The 16,489-nt window shown below is 44.7% G+C and overlaps 3 non-coding genes across 3 annotated transcripts; all 3 read left to right on the forward strand.

The window, feature by feature from the left end:
• The first annotated feature begins 4,993 nt into the window (after nucleotides 1–4,993).
• LOC149408746 (small subunit ribosomal RNA) lies at nucleotides 4,994–6,936 on the forward strand. The gene has a single exon (XR_016305412.1). It is a non-coding gene; the product is annotated as a small subunit ribosomal RNA (ribosomal RNA).
• Nucleotides 6,937–7,270: 334 nt separating this feature from the next.
• LOC149408747 (5.8S ribosomal RNA) lies at nucleotides 7,271–7,432 on the forward strand. The gene has a single exon (XR_016305405.1). It is a non-coding gene; the product is annotated as a 5.8S ribosomal RNA (ribosomal RNA).
• Nucleotides 7,433–7,849: 417 nt separating this feature from the next.
• On the forward strand, nucleotides 7,850–11,903 carry LOC149408748 (large subunit ribosomal RNA). The gene has a single exon (XR_016305420.1). It is a non-coding gene; the product is annotated as a large subunit ribosomal RNA (ribosomal RNA).
• Nucleotides 11,904–16,489: the final 4,586 nt, after the last annotated feature.

Raw genomic sequence — 16,489 nt, forward strand, 5'->3', positions numbered from 1 at the left:
GTACAAAAAAAAAATAATTGGGCCAGTATATCATTATTAGATAAGTGATCGTTTATTAGTTGAAAAAAATATTTAAGCAAAGCAATACCTCTACTTGTCTCTAGGGAGTGGTAATTGGTCATGCCTAATATATATAAATCGATGGGTAAAGCCAAGGGTAACGTCCATAGAGCCGCGAGAATAAAAAAACCTTAAAAAAAATTTATGGACTCTTTCAATGCGTAAAGTGTATGTTAATTCATGTGGAGCGAGCCCAGATGATAACTGCAACAGAAGCGGTACATGATTACCAGAATGCTCATAAAGAATGTTTCATTACAGTTTCAGTTGTTGTTTCAGTTAAATTTAAAAGCAGTTTCCGAGTTGTTGCTCTGAAGGGGTACTGTCAGTACCTAAAACAGGGCAAGAAAGTGGTGGTTCTCCTCCAGAATGTTATTTTTTTTTTTTAACCGAATTTTCGAAAAAAAAAAGACGATGGAGACGTGTCCCGTATTCTGGTTAGGTTAGGGGTTAGTGACCGGATAAATCGTCAAAATTAAAATTCAACAAACCTTTAAACGGCGATGTGAGGTCATGAAAAGTGATGAAACAAAAACTAGGTTGAATAGGTTACGAGTATAAGTATTTAACCCAATTTTTGTTTCATCACTTTTAATGACTTCATATCACTTTTTCAATGTGTGTTCTGTTGTCATTGTGGTGATTTATCATGCAACCTGATTGCATTTATCAATTATCTTTTAATTTTAATTAATTTATTTATTTCATCGACACTCGTGGCGGTTTTCGATAAACTTAGTGTGGCTTTCTTCAGTCGCCCTATGTATTATGATTATATATAAAATTTATGATCAATATGGTTCCATGCTAACTCAACACGGTGACTGTTCAACACACTTTTAAAAAGTGATATAGAATCATTAAAAACGATGATTTGTTTAAACCTAACCTAACCTAACCTTACCTAACCTAACCTAACCTAACCTAACCCAACCTAACCTAACCTGACCTAACCTAACCTACTTAACCCAGTAAAAAAAAGTTTTTGTTTCATCACTTTCCATGACTTTACATAACTTTTTAAATATGTGATGAATTATCATTTTGATAATTTATCCGGTCGCCGATCAATATAATATAGAAACCCAACTTACGACTTGTAGTATGATATCGAAAAAAGAAATAAATTCACAAACCTTTCTTCTTTTTTTCGTCTTTTGATGAGTTCAAAACATTGTAGACGATAGATGGCGTAGCGGTTTCGGGGAAAATTAGGTTTTTTGTTATTATTCTTCTTATGCTGTGTACCTAAGTGTCATATTTATGTGTGAATAAAAATTATATATAATAATAGTAATTATTTATTTTTTGGAATAACTTTACTGAGTAAAACCTAATATTGTAATATTTAATTATCGAAGATAATATTAGCGAATTCTAAAAGAAAATCTGAAAGAGAAAAATCACCAAAATAATAAAAAAAAAAATCAGTCCTAGATGTGACCGTATCCTTTTCTGATTTTTCTGTTTCAGATTTTCGTTTAGAAATCGCTAATATTGTCTTCGATAATTAATAAATTAAAAAAATCATTTTCGTCAGGAGGTGAGGGAATGCAATTCAGAGCGGCGGGCGCGGGTAAAGCGCGGGAGTAACTGGGACGCACTTAACGGCCCTCGACGTGTTTTCAAAATTTTCTTATTTAAAAATAAAATATTTATTTTATTTAAATTTCAGAATCGAACTCATAACGTCATTCTTAGTGTAGAATAATAAATTTAGCCGCGGTTCGGTGCAGCGGGGCCGGCGATGAGTGGGATCTGATATCGAGTAGCGGCCGCGGGTGGACGGCGGGAGTAACTGCGACGCACCCGATGACGCCATTTGCCCCGGGCACGGTGTGATTTAAAAGAAAAAAAAAAAAAAACTTTTTTTTTGACGTATTTTATTTCAGAATCTAATTCGGAACGCCATTCTTAGTGTAGAATATTAAATTTAAAGGTTTCGGGAGCATTGGGACCGGAGCTGCCAAGATCTCATTTCGGATGATAGCCGCGGGTAAACGGCGGGAGTAAACGGGCCGCACTTAATGGCCCTCAATGTGAAATTGTAATTTATTTATTTTTATAGATTTTTATTTCGGAATCGAATTCGGAACGTCATTCTTGTAGCGTAGAATAAAAAATTTTAAATGTTACGGGAGCATTGGGACCGGAGCGGAGCTGAGAGGATCTCATTTCGGGTGGTAGCCGCGGGTAAACGGCGGGAGTAAACGGGCCGCACTTAATGGCCCTCAGTGTGAAAATGTTTATTTTTTAGTTTTCTTATCATGTATGTATGTATGTATGTATGTATGTACGTATGTACGTATGTATGTATGTATGTATGTATGTATGTATGTATGTATGTATGTATGTATGTATAATTTAACATTTCGATAGTGAGAAGACGTGAGCGACGAGGGTAAATTTATTTTTTCGAGACCGAGCGTGAGCAGTCGGGCAGACGGCCGGAGATGAGGCGACGCGGCTCGCGCTACTGCGGCCGGTTCCGCGAGAGGCCCGACCGCCCGGGCGTCCGTCTGAGCGCAGTCGAGGAGTCGGAGCGGGCGCATCGCGGTCTGTAATAGTCGGTGAATTTGTTTTATTCGAATCCCTTTTAAAATCGTTTTCTTACTATGCATGTATGTATGTATGTATGTATGTATGTATGTATGTATGTATGTATGTATGTATGTATGTATGTATGTATGTATGTACTTGTGTATAAATATACAAAAATCTCTTCACTTTATATGTTTTGTTATGATTTTTTTTTTCTCCTATTTACATATGTTTTAAAAGTAAAATTTTATTATTATTTTTTTACACTTCACAGACGAGTGTTTTTGGACTCTTGTAGAGGTAAAAATGTTAATTTTTAATTGAATATATTTTTAAAAAATGTACGTGTAAATATGAATTTATTTGATTTAATTTCAATGTCGTCTATTAAGTTTTTTTTTTTTAACTCAACAGAATAAATGATATAATATAACAATTCTAAAATGTTGCCTAGTCTTGTGGGTGCCGGGTGAATTTTCTTTAGTATCAGGTTAGGTTAGGTTAGGTTAGGTTAGGTTAGGTTAGGTTAGGTTTAGGTTAGGTTAGGTTTAGGTTAGGTTAGGTTAGGTTAGGTTAGGTTAGGTTAGGTTAGGTTAAGTTAGGTTTGGTTAGGTTTAGGTTAGGTTAGGTTTGGTTAGGTTAGGTTAGGTTAGGTTAGGTTAGGTTAGGTTAGGTTAGGTAAGGTTAGGTTAGGTTAGGTTAGGTTAGGTTAGGTTAGGTTAGGTCAGGTCAGGTTAGGTGCGATTACAATTTTTGCAAATAGATAAATTGACAAAAAGTTGACAAAAATTTTTGCCAATAAAATTTATGCCAATATAATTTTATGCCAATAAAATTTTATGCCAATAAAATTTTCTGCCAATAAAATTTGATGCCAATAAAATTTTCTGCCAATATAATTTTATGCCAATAAAATTGTATGCCAATAAAATTTTTTGCCAATAATTATTAGCAAAAAATTGATCTTTGTCAATGGAATTTAAATTTAAAAAAGTAAAATAAATACAAAACAATACAAGAACAACGCGTCAACTCAACAGAGATCAAATGGGAAAATAATTCACCGACTCCAGATATTTTCATATCGGAGGGTTCGGCTCGGTAGAACTCCTAACGGGGCCTATAAATAAATCCTACAGATCCCTCAACATAAACATTTAAAAAATCTTTTGTTATCCTACATGTATTCAAAATGACCGACTTTTGCATCTTTATATATAAATTTTTTGATAGATCTAATACGCCTAAATTTTTAATAAGAGAGCTAGGTATAATGCCGGTAGCCGAAATAACGAATGGTAATATTTTTATAGCCTGAGAATGCCAAATTCTTTTTTTCTCATTTCCTAAATCTGTGTATTTTCTTATTTTTTCACTAACAGATTTTTGAATATTACAGGAATTCGGAATAGCGACATCGATGATATAAGTTATTTTTAAAAAATTTGTCATGTAAAACTATATCGGTTCTATTATGACTAATCGCTCGATCTGTTAGTTATATATTTAGTTAGTTATGTTAGTTATTTATTATTATTATTATTAATATATATGTTAAGTTTTTATTTTTATTTGAAATATGTTCTTATTGTGTAAATTTGAAATAACTACGTACCTCTGTATTAAGTTTTTTTTAAACTCACCGGGAACGGTCGGTCGGTATCACCGATTAAATGAAATAATTTAAAATTTCCAAAATGCGAATACGAAAGTAAATTTATTTACCGAGACCGAGCGCCTTGTGCCCGGTTTCGCGAGCCGCCCGAGGCCCGACGGCCCGGCCGCCTGCGCGCCTTCGAGGGGTCGGAGCGGGCGCACCGCGCTCGGCGCCGTCCCGAGCGAGAACGCGACCCGGCACAGCTTTGTGCCCGCCGAGTGTGGCGGGCTCTCGATGCACGGCGTTCGCAAACTGCGGCGGCCTATCGGTCGTGTCGGCGGTGTTATTTGCGAGAAACTACGTGACGCCCGCTTCTGCGCGGCGTTCGCGCTCATGTTTTGACTCTGGAGTTCCGCGCGAGCAGAATTTTCAAAAGCAAAGGCGGAGGATTTTATCCCCGTCTCACTGTTGCCTCGCCAAAGGCGTGCGCTTTCGGTGTACACGTTTTACGAATGGGAATTATAAATCGGACGATAGCGTCGTCGCGGGTGCGGTCTCTCTCTCTCGGGCGGGAGCCGTCCTACGCGCGCTTTCTTCGTTTGAAGCAAAAATTTTCCCGCGGAGCTTTCGTCTAGCGACGGTCGCCGAGCGGGAGAATATAGCGGTACGCATAATGAGCGTGACTCGTGCGGGTGACTCCGTCGCGTGTCTTTAACGCCGTGTTGTCCGCGCCCTCTACGCGAGGGCGGGCCTCTGTCGTTCGGAGGATTAAAAACCCTCCGACGGTGGTGCAGCTCCCTGGTTGATCCTGCCAGTAATCATATGCTTGTCTCAAAGACTAAGCCATGCAAGTCTCAGTAAAAGCCGAATTAAGGTGAAACCGCGAATGGCTCAATATATCAGTTTTGGTTCCTTAGATCGTACACGGTTACTTGGATAACTGTGGCAATTCTAGAGCTAATACATGCAAACGAGGTTCTGACCGGTAACGGGAGGAATGCTTTTATTAGATCAAAAACCAATCGGCGGCGGGGTTCGCGCCCCGTCCGTCGCCATTCGAGATGACTCTAGATAACTTTGAGCTGATCGCACGGTCTAGCACCGGCGACGCATCTTTCAAATGTCTGCCTTATCAACTGTCGATGGTAGTTTATGCGACTACCATGGTTGTCACGGGTAACGGGGAATCAGGGTTCGATTCCGGAGAGGGAGCCTGAGAAACGGCTACCACATCCACGGAAGGCAGCAGGCGCGCAAATTACCCACTCCCGGCACGGGGAGGTAGTGACGAAAAATAACGATACGGGACTCGTCCGAGGCCTCGTGATCGGAATGATTACACTTTAAATCCTTTAATGAGGATCCATTGGAGGGCAAGTCTGGTGCCAGCAGCCGCGGTAATTCCAGCTCCAATAGCATATACTAAAGTTGTTGCGGTTAAAAAGCTCGTAGTTGAAATTGTGTCCTGCGGTGTCGGTCTACCGAATGCGGTACGACAGGCACGTCTGCGGGGCTTCTCGCCGGTGCGTCCACCGCCGGCGTGTGTCGGTCGGCCTCACGGTCGGCCGCGCACCGAGGCGGGCCGTCGCGGCTGTTTACTTTGAACAAATTAGAGTGCTCAAAGCGGGCTAACACTTGCCTGAATATTGTACGCATGGAATAATAGAATAGGACCCTCGGTTCTGTTTTGTTGGCTTTCTGATACCAGAGGTAATGATTAATAGGGACGACTGGGGGCATTCGTATTGAGACGTTAGAGGTGAAATTCTTGGATCGTCCGCAAGACGGACTAAAGCGAAAGCATTTGCCAAAGGTGTTTTCATTAATCAAGAACGAAAGTTAGAGGTTCGAAGGCGATTAGATACCGCTGTAGTTCTAACCATAAATGATGCCAGCCAGCGATCCGCCGAAGTTTCATAATTTTAACCCGGTGGGCAGCTCCCGGGAAACCAAAGCTTTCGGGCTCCGGGGGGAGTATGGTTGCAAAGCTGAAAACTTAAAGGAATTGACGGAAGGGCACCACCAGGAGTGGAGCCTGCGGCTTAATTCGACTCAACACGGGAAAACTCACCAGGCCCGGACACTGGAAGGATTGACGGATTAACAGCTCTTTCTCGATTCGGTGGGTGGTGGTGCATGGCCGCTCTTAGTTGGTGGAGCGATTTGTCAGGTTAATTCCGGTAACGAACGTAACTCTAGCCTATTAAATAGACGTGCAACCGGTATCACGAGGGTCCGTGTGCGCGCGGCTTCGGCGTTCGCGCGTCGGGGTCGTGCGTTTCGCGGTCTTCACTACCGGCGTACAATGAAAATCTTCTTAGAGGGACCGGCGGTATATATAGCCGCACGAGATTGAGCAATAGCAGGTCTGTGATGCCCTTAGATGTCCTGGGCCGCACGCGCGCTACACTGAAGGGATCAGCGTGTCCTCCTTGGCCTAACGGCCCGGGTAACCCGATGAAACCCCTTCGTGATAGGGATTGGGGTTTGCAATTCTCCCCCATGAACGAGGAATTCCTAGTAAAAGCGAGTCACCAGCTCGCGTTGATTGCGTCCCTGCCCTTTGTACACACCGCCCGTCGCTACTACCGATGGATGATTTGGTGAGGTCTTCGGACTGGTGCGCGGAAGCTCTCACGGGCATCCGACGCGTCGGAAAGTTTGACCGAATTTGATCATTTAGAGGAAGTAAAAGTCGTAACAAGGTTTCCGTAGGTGAACCTGCGGAAGGATCATTTCCTGTGTTTTAATGTTTGTGCTTTCCATGATATGAAATATTATTATGAAAACAAAACATATATTATACATATAAACCATAATCGAACGAATGCTAAATTACTGCGTCGGAGATCGCCCTAGGGCGCCGATGCGAACCGAGAACCGCCGGCGTCGAGCGGAGGAGGGCTCCGTCCTCTATCCGCTCGTCCGGTGAAATTTTACCCGTCGCCGTGAAGGCGGCGGTACAAAATTAATCTTTTTGTCGAATGGAATTATAAACATTTCGAAAACGCAAACCAAATTGTAAAAAACCGAAAACTAAAACGTATCTATTTATGTTTGTTTTATCATTATTACCCTGAACGGCGGATCACTCGGCTCGTGGGTCGATGAAGAACGCAGCTAAATGCGCGTCAGAGTGTGAACTGCAGGACACATGAGCATCGACATTTCGAACGCACATTGCGGTCCGAGCAAGACGTAGTTTGTCGACGGACCACTCCTGTTTGAGGGTCGCGCACACAATGCGACCAGACTGTTCTCTCGCCCCCGTCCTCGGACGTGTGGGGCGCGCAGAGCGAGCGTTGCCGGCGTCGCCGGGGCCCGCGCGCGTCGTCTCCCTCGGAGACGCGCGCCGGGACCTCGGCGTCCGGTTAAATTTGACGAAGTGCTCTCTCGATGCGCGCGATTTCCGCTTGCGTTATACCAAACGCGGAGGAACGCGTGCGAGCCTTGAGCTAGCGACGACGCTGAAAACTGGGCAGTCTACCGCGCGAGCGGTCGGCTGTCCGGGGCGATCTTCGCGCTCTCGGGCCGCGCGCACCTCCGCGGACGCTCGTCGGTTTCGCGCCCGCTTGACAGAGTCCTGCACGGGCGAGAATACGCGCACACTGTTGCTTTGCGTACTTCTCGAATTTATAAAATTTTTGTTGTCGACCTCAAATCAGGAGAGATCACCCGCCGAACTTAAGCATATCAGTAAGCGGAGGAAAAGAAACTAACGAGGATTCCCCGAGTAAGCGGCGAGCGAAACGGGAAGAGCCCAGCGCTGAATCCTGCGGCCCCGGCGGGCCGCCGGGAAATGTAGCGTTCGGGAGGAGAGTTATACATACACGCGCGGTCATTAGTCACGGCTGCCTGTCCAAGTTCATCTTGAACGGGGCCCGCTTACCCGCAGAGGGTGCCAGGCCCGTGGTGACGGTAGCCGGCCGCGACGGTCTCTCTCCCTAGAGTCGGGTTGCTTGAGAGTGCAGCCCTAAGTGGGTGGTAAACTCCATCTAAGGCTAAATACTACCACGAGACCGATAGCGAACAAGTACCGTGAGGGAAAGTTGAAAAGAACTTTGAAGAGAGAGTTAAAGAGTACGTGAAACCGTTCAGGGGTAAACCTGTGGAACTCAAACGAGCGAACGGGGAGATTCATCGTGTCTTCCGTCGGGGCTCGCGCCTCGCGCAAACCTTCGCCTTCGGCTTTCGGGTCGGGGCGGTGGGTGCGCGGGTGCGCCGTCAGGCTCCCGGAGCGCGTGCACTTCTCCCTTAGTATAACACCGCGACCCGTCGCGCCGCGGTCGAATGCGCCGTGCGGTTGACCCGTCTCGCTCTGCGAGGCGGAGCCGCGGTGTCCACGGCCGCGGCGTACATTACGCAGCGACGGTAGAGAACGAGGATCGCGTCCGCCCCTCGCGGGCGTCCGTCGCGCTGCAGCGGCGTCCTTCGCGTGGCCCCCGGCGTCTAGTGCGTCGCGGGTGTCGCGCGTCGGGTGTCCGTCGTTAGCGGCGCGCTCTCGGACGGGACGCGTCCCGGTCGGCGGTGGTTTTGTTTTTGGGCACTCACAGGACCCGTCTTGAAACACGGACCAAGGAGTCTAGCATGTGCGCGAGTCATTGGGAACACTGATAAACCCAGAGGCGAAATGAAAGTGAAAGGCCGGCCTCGAGCCGGTCGCAGGGAAGATGCGCGGGCGTCGTCAGACGCCCCGCCGCATTCCCGAGGCGTTTCGAGAAAGCCCCCGTGCGATTATCGAGACGCACTGAGAGCGTACACGCTGGGACCCGAAAGATGGTGAACTATGCCTGGTCAGGTCGAAGTCAGGGGAAACCCTGATGGAGGACCGAAGCGATTCTGACGTGCAAATCGATCGTCCGAACTGGGTATAGGGGCGAAAGACTAATCGAACTATCTAATAGCTGGTTCCATCCGAAGTTTCCCTCAGGATAGCTGGCGCTCGAGAAACATGACGGTTTTCGGACCGCCATTCGCACAGTCTCATCCGGTAAAGCGAATGATTAGAGGCATTGGGGCCGAAATGGCCTCAACCTATTCTCAAACTTTAAATGGGTGAGATCTCCTTCTTGCTCGAAGATGAAGTAGGAGCTCGGATGGGAGTGCCAAGTGGGCCAATTTTGGTAAGCAGAACTGGCGCTGTGGGATGAACCAAACGTCGAGTTAAGGCGCCCAATGAACTCTCTTGCGGAGCCGGACAGCCGGGTTCCGGAACTGGCAAGCCGGATTCCGCTTTCGCCCGACGGTGTACTTTTAAGAAAACAATCTTTAGTAAAATCGTATAACTTTACACCATCATCAACATCGAATTTCTCCTAGGGCTTAGGATCGACTAACTCGCCGTGCAACGGCTGTGTTAACGCGAAACCCTTCTCCACATCAGCCCTCAAGGAACTACCACCAAGTGTGCGCAGAAGGGTCTGGGCGTGAGCCCGCCTGGAGCCTCCGTCGGCGCAGATCTTGGTGGTAGTAGCAAATACTCAAGCGAGGTCCTTGAGGGCTGATGTGGAGAAGGGTTTCGCGTTAACAGCCGTTGCACGCGAGTTAGTCGATCCTAAGCCCTAGGAGAAATCCGATGTTGATGATGGTGTAAAGTTATACGATTTTACTAAAGATTGTTTTCTTAAAAGTACACCCGTCGGGCGAAAGGGAATCCGGTTGCAGTTCCGGAACCCGGGCTGCGGAACCGTCTTAAAAATCGTTCCCTCGCAAGAGAGTTCGTCGGGGTAACCCAAAGTGGCCTGAAGACGCCGACGGGAGATCCGGAGAGAGTTATCTTTTCTGCCTGAGCGTTCGAGCGCCCTGGAATCCCATAGCGGGGAGATAGGGCTCGGGACGCGAAGAGCATCGCCGATGCGGCGGTGTCCGGATCGGCCCCTCGGACCTTGAAAATTCAGGTGAGGGATACGCGGAGATGTCGCGCCGGCTCGTACCCATATCCGCAGCAGGTCTCCAAGTGAAGAGCCTCTAGCCGATAGAATAATGTAGGTAAGGGAAGTCGGCAAGTTGGATCCGTAACTTCGGGATAAGGATTGGCTCTGAGGGCCGTGGCGTGTCGGGCCTGGTCGGGAAGAGGTCATCGGCCGAGACGTGGAAGCCGGGCGGGGTCTCCCCGCGTGGTGCCCTCGGGTGCCGCGCGGGTGTGGATCTCCGTCACCCGGCGCCTCGCCTTGGCCTCCCCTCGGATCTTCCTCGCTGTGTGGTGCCGGCGTGTTCGCGCACGCTCGGTTACCTGTACGGCCGCCGGACGACGGTCAACTCAGAACTGGCACGGACAAGGGGAATCCGACTGTCTAATTAAAACAAAGCATTGCGATGGCCCTCGCGGGTGTTGACGCAATGTGATTTCTGCCCAGTGCTCTGAATGTCAATGTGAAGAAATTTCAATTAAGCGCGGGTAAACGGCGGGAGTAACTATGACTCTCTTAAGGTAGCCAAATGCCTCGTCATCTAATTAGTGACGCGCATGAATGGATTAACGAGATTCCCATCTGTCCCTATCTACTATCTAGCGAAACCACTGCCAAGGGAACGGGCTTGGGAGAATCAGCGGGGAAAGAAGACCCTGTTGAGCTTGACTCTAGTCTGGTATTGTAAGGTGACATGAGGGGTGCAGAATAAGTGGGAGGCGGGAGCAATTCCTCCAAACGTGAAATACCACTACTTTCATCGTTTCGTTACTTACTCAGTTGGGCGGAGGGCGTGCGCCGGCGTTAATGCCGCGCGTCACGGGTTTTTCGCGCCAAACGTGTACGGGGCGGCGAGCCGCGGCGGTCTCGGGCGGTGTGCGTGCGCAAGTGCGCCGCCGTTCGTTCCGTCGCGTCGCCGCATTTCCCCGCGTGATCCGTTCTGAGGACACTGCCAGGCGGGGAGTTTGACTGGGGCGGTACATCTGTCAAAGAATAACGCAGGTGTCCTAAGACCAGCTCAGCGAGGCCGGAAATCTCGCGTCGAGCAAAAGGGCAAAAGCTGGTTTGATCACGATGTTCAGTATGCATAGAGACTGCGAAAGCACGGCCTATCGATCCTTTCGTATAAAGAGTTTTAGCGAGAGGTGCCAGAAAAGTTACCACAGGGATAACTGCTTGTGGCGGCCAAGCGTTCATAGCGACGCCGCTTTTTGATCCTTCGATGTCGGCTCTTCCTATCATTGCGAAGCAGAATTCGCCAAGCGTTGGATTGTTCACCCATCAAAAGGGAACGTGAGCTGGGTTTAGACCGTCGTGAGACAGGTTAGTTTTACCCTACTGATGACCGATCATTGCGATAGTAATACTGCTCAGTACGAGAGGAACGGCAGTTTTGGACATTTGGTTCACGCACTCGGTCGACCGGCCGGTGGTGCGATGCTACCATCCACAGGATTAGGCCTGAACGCCTCTAAGGCCGTATCCCGCCTAGGCAAATCGGGCGGTGATACGTGATGTGAGTTCCGCGAGTCGAAAGGCTCTCTAAACAATGTGACATCTATCAGGCGGCCCCCGTCCGCGGGGGCCTCCGTCGAAGCCGACGAGGCGAGGCGAGCACTGCGCAACGTGGTTAAATGTCCCGGCGCGATGGCGCCCCGCCTCTGACCAAGCTTAAGTTCGACGTCGGAACTCGGAATCGTCCGCAGACGACCTTCGTACCTGGCAGGGTGTTGTGCCCGGTAGAGCAGCGTCATGCTGCGATCCGTTGAGACTCAGCCCTACGCCAAGAGATTCGTCCGATCGTCTCCACGGAGCGTCGGCCCCCCCATGCTGCTGCTGCTGTTTGCGGCCTAGCGCGAGCGAGCGTGTCGTACAAGCGTACGGACGACGGAGCGTGTCACGTGTGAAACGTGACGCGCCCCCGTCCTCTACGCTTGTGCGCGCGTTCGTTCGCGCTTTTTTTTTTGCAATTTTTTTTTTTTTCAAAGTCCCCGGCACTCGTGACGGTTTTTGCGTGTTTGAGAGTTTCACGAACGGAAAAGAAAAAAAAAGTTAACATTGAAATGTTACATACATACATACATACATACATACATACATACATACATACATACATACATACATAGATACATACGTACATTTTTTTCACAACACCCACCGAGGGACACTCGAATGGAGTGTGCCCTCGGGGGCTTTTTTATGCGATTTTTTTTTTAAAGCGGATTAGCGGCGGTAGTAACTGTGACTCTCTCTAGGTGGCCGAACGCCTCGTCCTCCGATGTGAAGTTATCGCGCGGATTTACCACATTCCCATCTGTCCCTTTTTTAAAATTTAGAAATTAGAAAAAAAAGTTAACATTGAAATGTTACATACATACATACATACATACATACATACATACATACATACATACATACATACATACATTTTACACGAAAAGATTTTTTTATTGACATAAAAGATATCTGAAAAAAAAAAAAATGGTATAAGTTTGTACTTTATCGATTTACCGCTTTATTACAATCAGTTTCAATTCTGAAAATATACTTAAATTAATGAAAAGGTACGATTTGTATTATACATGTAAAGGAATAAGTACTAATAAGTATCTACCTAGAAATGCCTATGAATTTTTATTTTATTTTGTACGCTTTTCAAATGTCATTGATGTGTTTGTTGTCTTGGTTACACATTAAACAGCATTAATGTTTTCTCGCTAGAACAGTCGCATAGTCTCCGGTACTCCCGAAAATTACGAAAATTTTGTTTTTTTTTAATACTATCTTACGACTATATTAACAGTGCTATTATTTACAACCCAACAGTGTATTTCTTTTGTTCAAAAACGCGCTATTGCCCGTTTTTACGAGTGGTTTCTGTGCTACGTAGTGTTTGTTAAGATTGTGTACCTATTTTTGTCCTTTTCCTTCTGAATCAACAATCCAAATACAGTTATCCGTTCGATCCTCCATCGCTCATACTTTTTTCCGTTAAAAACAGTGATTTTTTTTTCAGTTCTAGAAACTTCCAAGAAAACAATCTTCTGTGACGTCGTTTGTTTAGGATATTTTTTTCACACCACGTGTGCTTTGGTTTCCATGGATTGTTTTTATATTATTTTGAATTTGCTCCAAAACGTTTTTTTACTTTTAATTTTGACTTTTCTTCAATTGTCTTGACATTTTTCAGTGTAAATGGCGTCTGGTGCGGAAAACCTTATGAAAAAGATTCAGGAACTAATTTCCTCCACATCGCCTACTGCTTGACCCTCTAAAAAGGAAGTCCCACAGGGAACAATTGACCATTGACTCAGACAGTGAAGTTGGATCAGAACAAGATACTGCTCGGCGTATCCCGTTTTCAGCTGATAACCAGGAAATGGCCTTGCCATTGCACCCTCAACCACTCGAATGCCGAAAATAAGAAACGGGGGTTAGGTATGTATTTATTTATATAATTTGTACATTTATTTATAACAATTACAAGTAAAATAGCCATAATTGTACCATTTATGCAGTGTATATGCAATTCCAAAAATCTCGCAAATGCGCTATAGGACACAAAAATAAATCTATTTTTTTATCTACCGCATTCAAAAAGCACGTAGCTCTCGTGAGTTTATAAATAAATTAGTGCGGCTCGCTCTACTATATAGAATACGTCATTGTTATGACGTCCTCGAGAGTGAGACTCTGGTACAAAAAAAAAATAATTGGGCCAGTATATCATTATTAGATAAGTGATCGTTTATTAGTTGAAAAAAATATTTAAGCAAAGCAATACCTCTACTTGTCTCTAGGGAGTGGTAATTGGTCATGCCTAATATATATAAATCGATGGGTAAAGCCAAGGGTAACGTCCATAGAGCCGCGAGAATAAAAAAACCTTAAAAAAAATTTATGGACTCTTTCAATGCGTAAAGTGTATGTTAATTCATGTGGAGCGAGCCCAGATGATAACTGCAACAGAAGCGGTACATGATTACCAGAATGCTCATAAAGAATGTTTCATTACAGTTTCAGTTGTTGTTTCAGTTAAATTTAAAAGCAGTTTCCGAGTTGTTGCTCTGAAGGGGTACTGTCAGTACCTAAAACAGGGCAAGAAAGTGGTGGTTCTCCTCCAGAATGTTATTTTTTTTTTTTAACCGAATTTTCGAAAAAAAAAAGACGATGGAGACGTGTCCCGTATTCTGGTTAGGTTAGGGGTTAGTGACCGGATAAATCGTCAAAATTAAAATTCAACAAACCTTTAAACGGCGATGTGAGGTCATGAAAAGTGATGAAACAAAAACTAGGTTGAATAGGTTACGAGTATAAGTATTTAACCCAATTTTTGTTTCATCACTTTTAATGACTTCATATCACTTTTTCAATGTGTGTTCTGTTGTCATTGTGGTGATTTATCATGCAACCTGATTGCATTTATCAATTATCTTTTAATTTTAATTAATTTATTTATTTCATCGACACTCGTGGCGGTTTTCGATAAACTTAGTGTGGCTTTCTTCAGTCGCCCTATGTATTATGATTATATATAAAATTTATGATCAATATGGTTCCATGCTAACTCAACACGGTGACTGTTCAACACACTTTTAAAAAGTGATATAGAATCATTAAAAACGATGATTTGTTTAAACCTAACCTAACCTAACCTTACCTAACCTAACCTAACCTAACCTAACCCAACCTAACCTAACCTGACCTAACCTAACCTACTTAACCCAGTAAAAAAAAGTTTTTGTTTCATCACTTTCCATGACTTTACATAACTTTTTAAATATGTGATGAATTATCATTTTGATAATTTATCCGGTCGCCGATCAATATAATATAGAAACCCAACTTACGACTTGTAGTATGATATCGAAAAAAGAAATAAATTCACAAACCTTTCTTCTTTTTTTCGTCTTTTGATGAGTTCAAAACATTGTAGACGATAGATGGCGTAGCGGTTTCGGGGAAAATTAGGTTTTTTGTTATTATTCTTCTTATGCTGTGTACCTAAGTGTCATATTTATGTGTGAATAAAAATTATATATAATAATAGTAATTATTTATTTTTTGGAATAACTTTACTGAGTAAAACCTAATATTGTAATATTTAATTATCGAAGATAATATTAGCGAATTCTAAAAGAAAATCTGAAAGAGAAAAATCACCAAAATAATAAAAAAAAAAATCAGTCCTAGATGTGACCGTATCCTTTTCTGATTTTTCTGTTTCAGATTTTCGTTTAGAAATCGCTAATATTGTCTTCGATAATTAATAAATTAAAAAAATCATTTTCGTCAGGAGGTGAGGGAATGCAATTCAGAGCGGCGGGCGCGGGTAAAGCGCGGGAGTAACTGGGACGCACTTAACGGCCCTCGACGTGTTTTCAAAATTTTCTTATTTAAAAATAAAATATTTATTTTATTTAAATTTCAGAATCGAACTCATAACGTCATTCTTAGTGTAGAATAATAAATTTAGCCGCGGTTCGGTGCAGCGGGGCCGGCGATGAGTGGGATCTGATATCGAGTAGCGGCCGCGGGTGGACGGCGGGAGTAACTGCGACGCACCCGATGACGCCATTTGCCCGGGCACGGTGTGATTTAAAAGAAAAAAAAAAAAAAACTTTTTTTTTGACGTATTTTATTTCAGAATCTAATTCGGAACGCCATTCTTAGTGTAGAATATTAAATTTAAAGGTTTCGGGAGCATTGGGACCGGAGCTGCCAAGATCTCATTTCGGATGATAGCCGCGGGTAAACGGCGGGAGTAAACGGGCCGCACTTAATGGCCCTCAATGTGAAATTGTAATTTATTTATTTTTATAGATTTTTATTTCGGAATCGAATTCGGAACGTCATTCTTGTAGCGTAGAATAAAAATTTTAAATGTTACGGGAGCATTGGGACCGGAGCGGAGCTGAGAGGATCTCATTTCGGGTGGTAGCCGCGGGTAAACGGCGGGAGTAAACGGGCCGCACTTAATGGCCCTCAGTGTGAAAATGTTTATTTTTTAGTTTTCTTATCATGTATGTATGTATGTATGTATGTATGTACGTATGTACGTATGTATGTATGTATGTATGTATGTATGTATGTATGTATGTATGTATGTATGTATAATTTAACATTTCGATAGTGAGAAGACGTGAGCGACGAGGGTAAATTTATTTTTTCGAGACCGAGCGTGAGCAGTCGGGCAGACGGCCGGAGATGAGGCGACGCGGCTCGCGCTACTGCGGCCGGTTTCCGCGAGAGGCCCGACCGCCCGGGCGTCCGTCTGAGCGCAGTCGAGGAGTCGGAGCGGGCGCATCGCGGTCTGTAATAGTCGGTGAATTTGTTTTATTCGAATCCCTTTTAAAATCGTTTTCTTACTATGCATGTATGA

Source organism: Hesperophylax consimilis, unplaced genomic scaffold (assembly GCF_061612785.1).
Source record: "Hesperophylax consimilis isolate HC1 unplaced genomic scaffold, BYU_Hcon_1.0 scaffold_103, whole genome shotgun sequence".
Classification (NCBI taxonomy): Eukaryota; Metazoa; Arthropoda; class Insecta; order Trichoptera; family Limnephilidae; genus Hesperophylax; species Hesperophylax consimilis.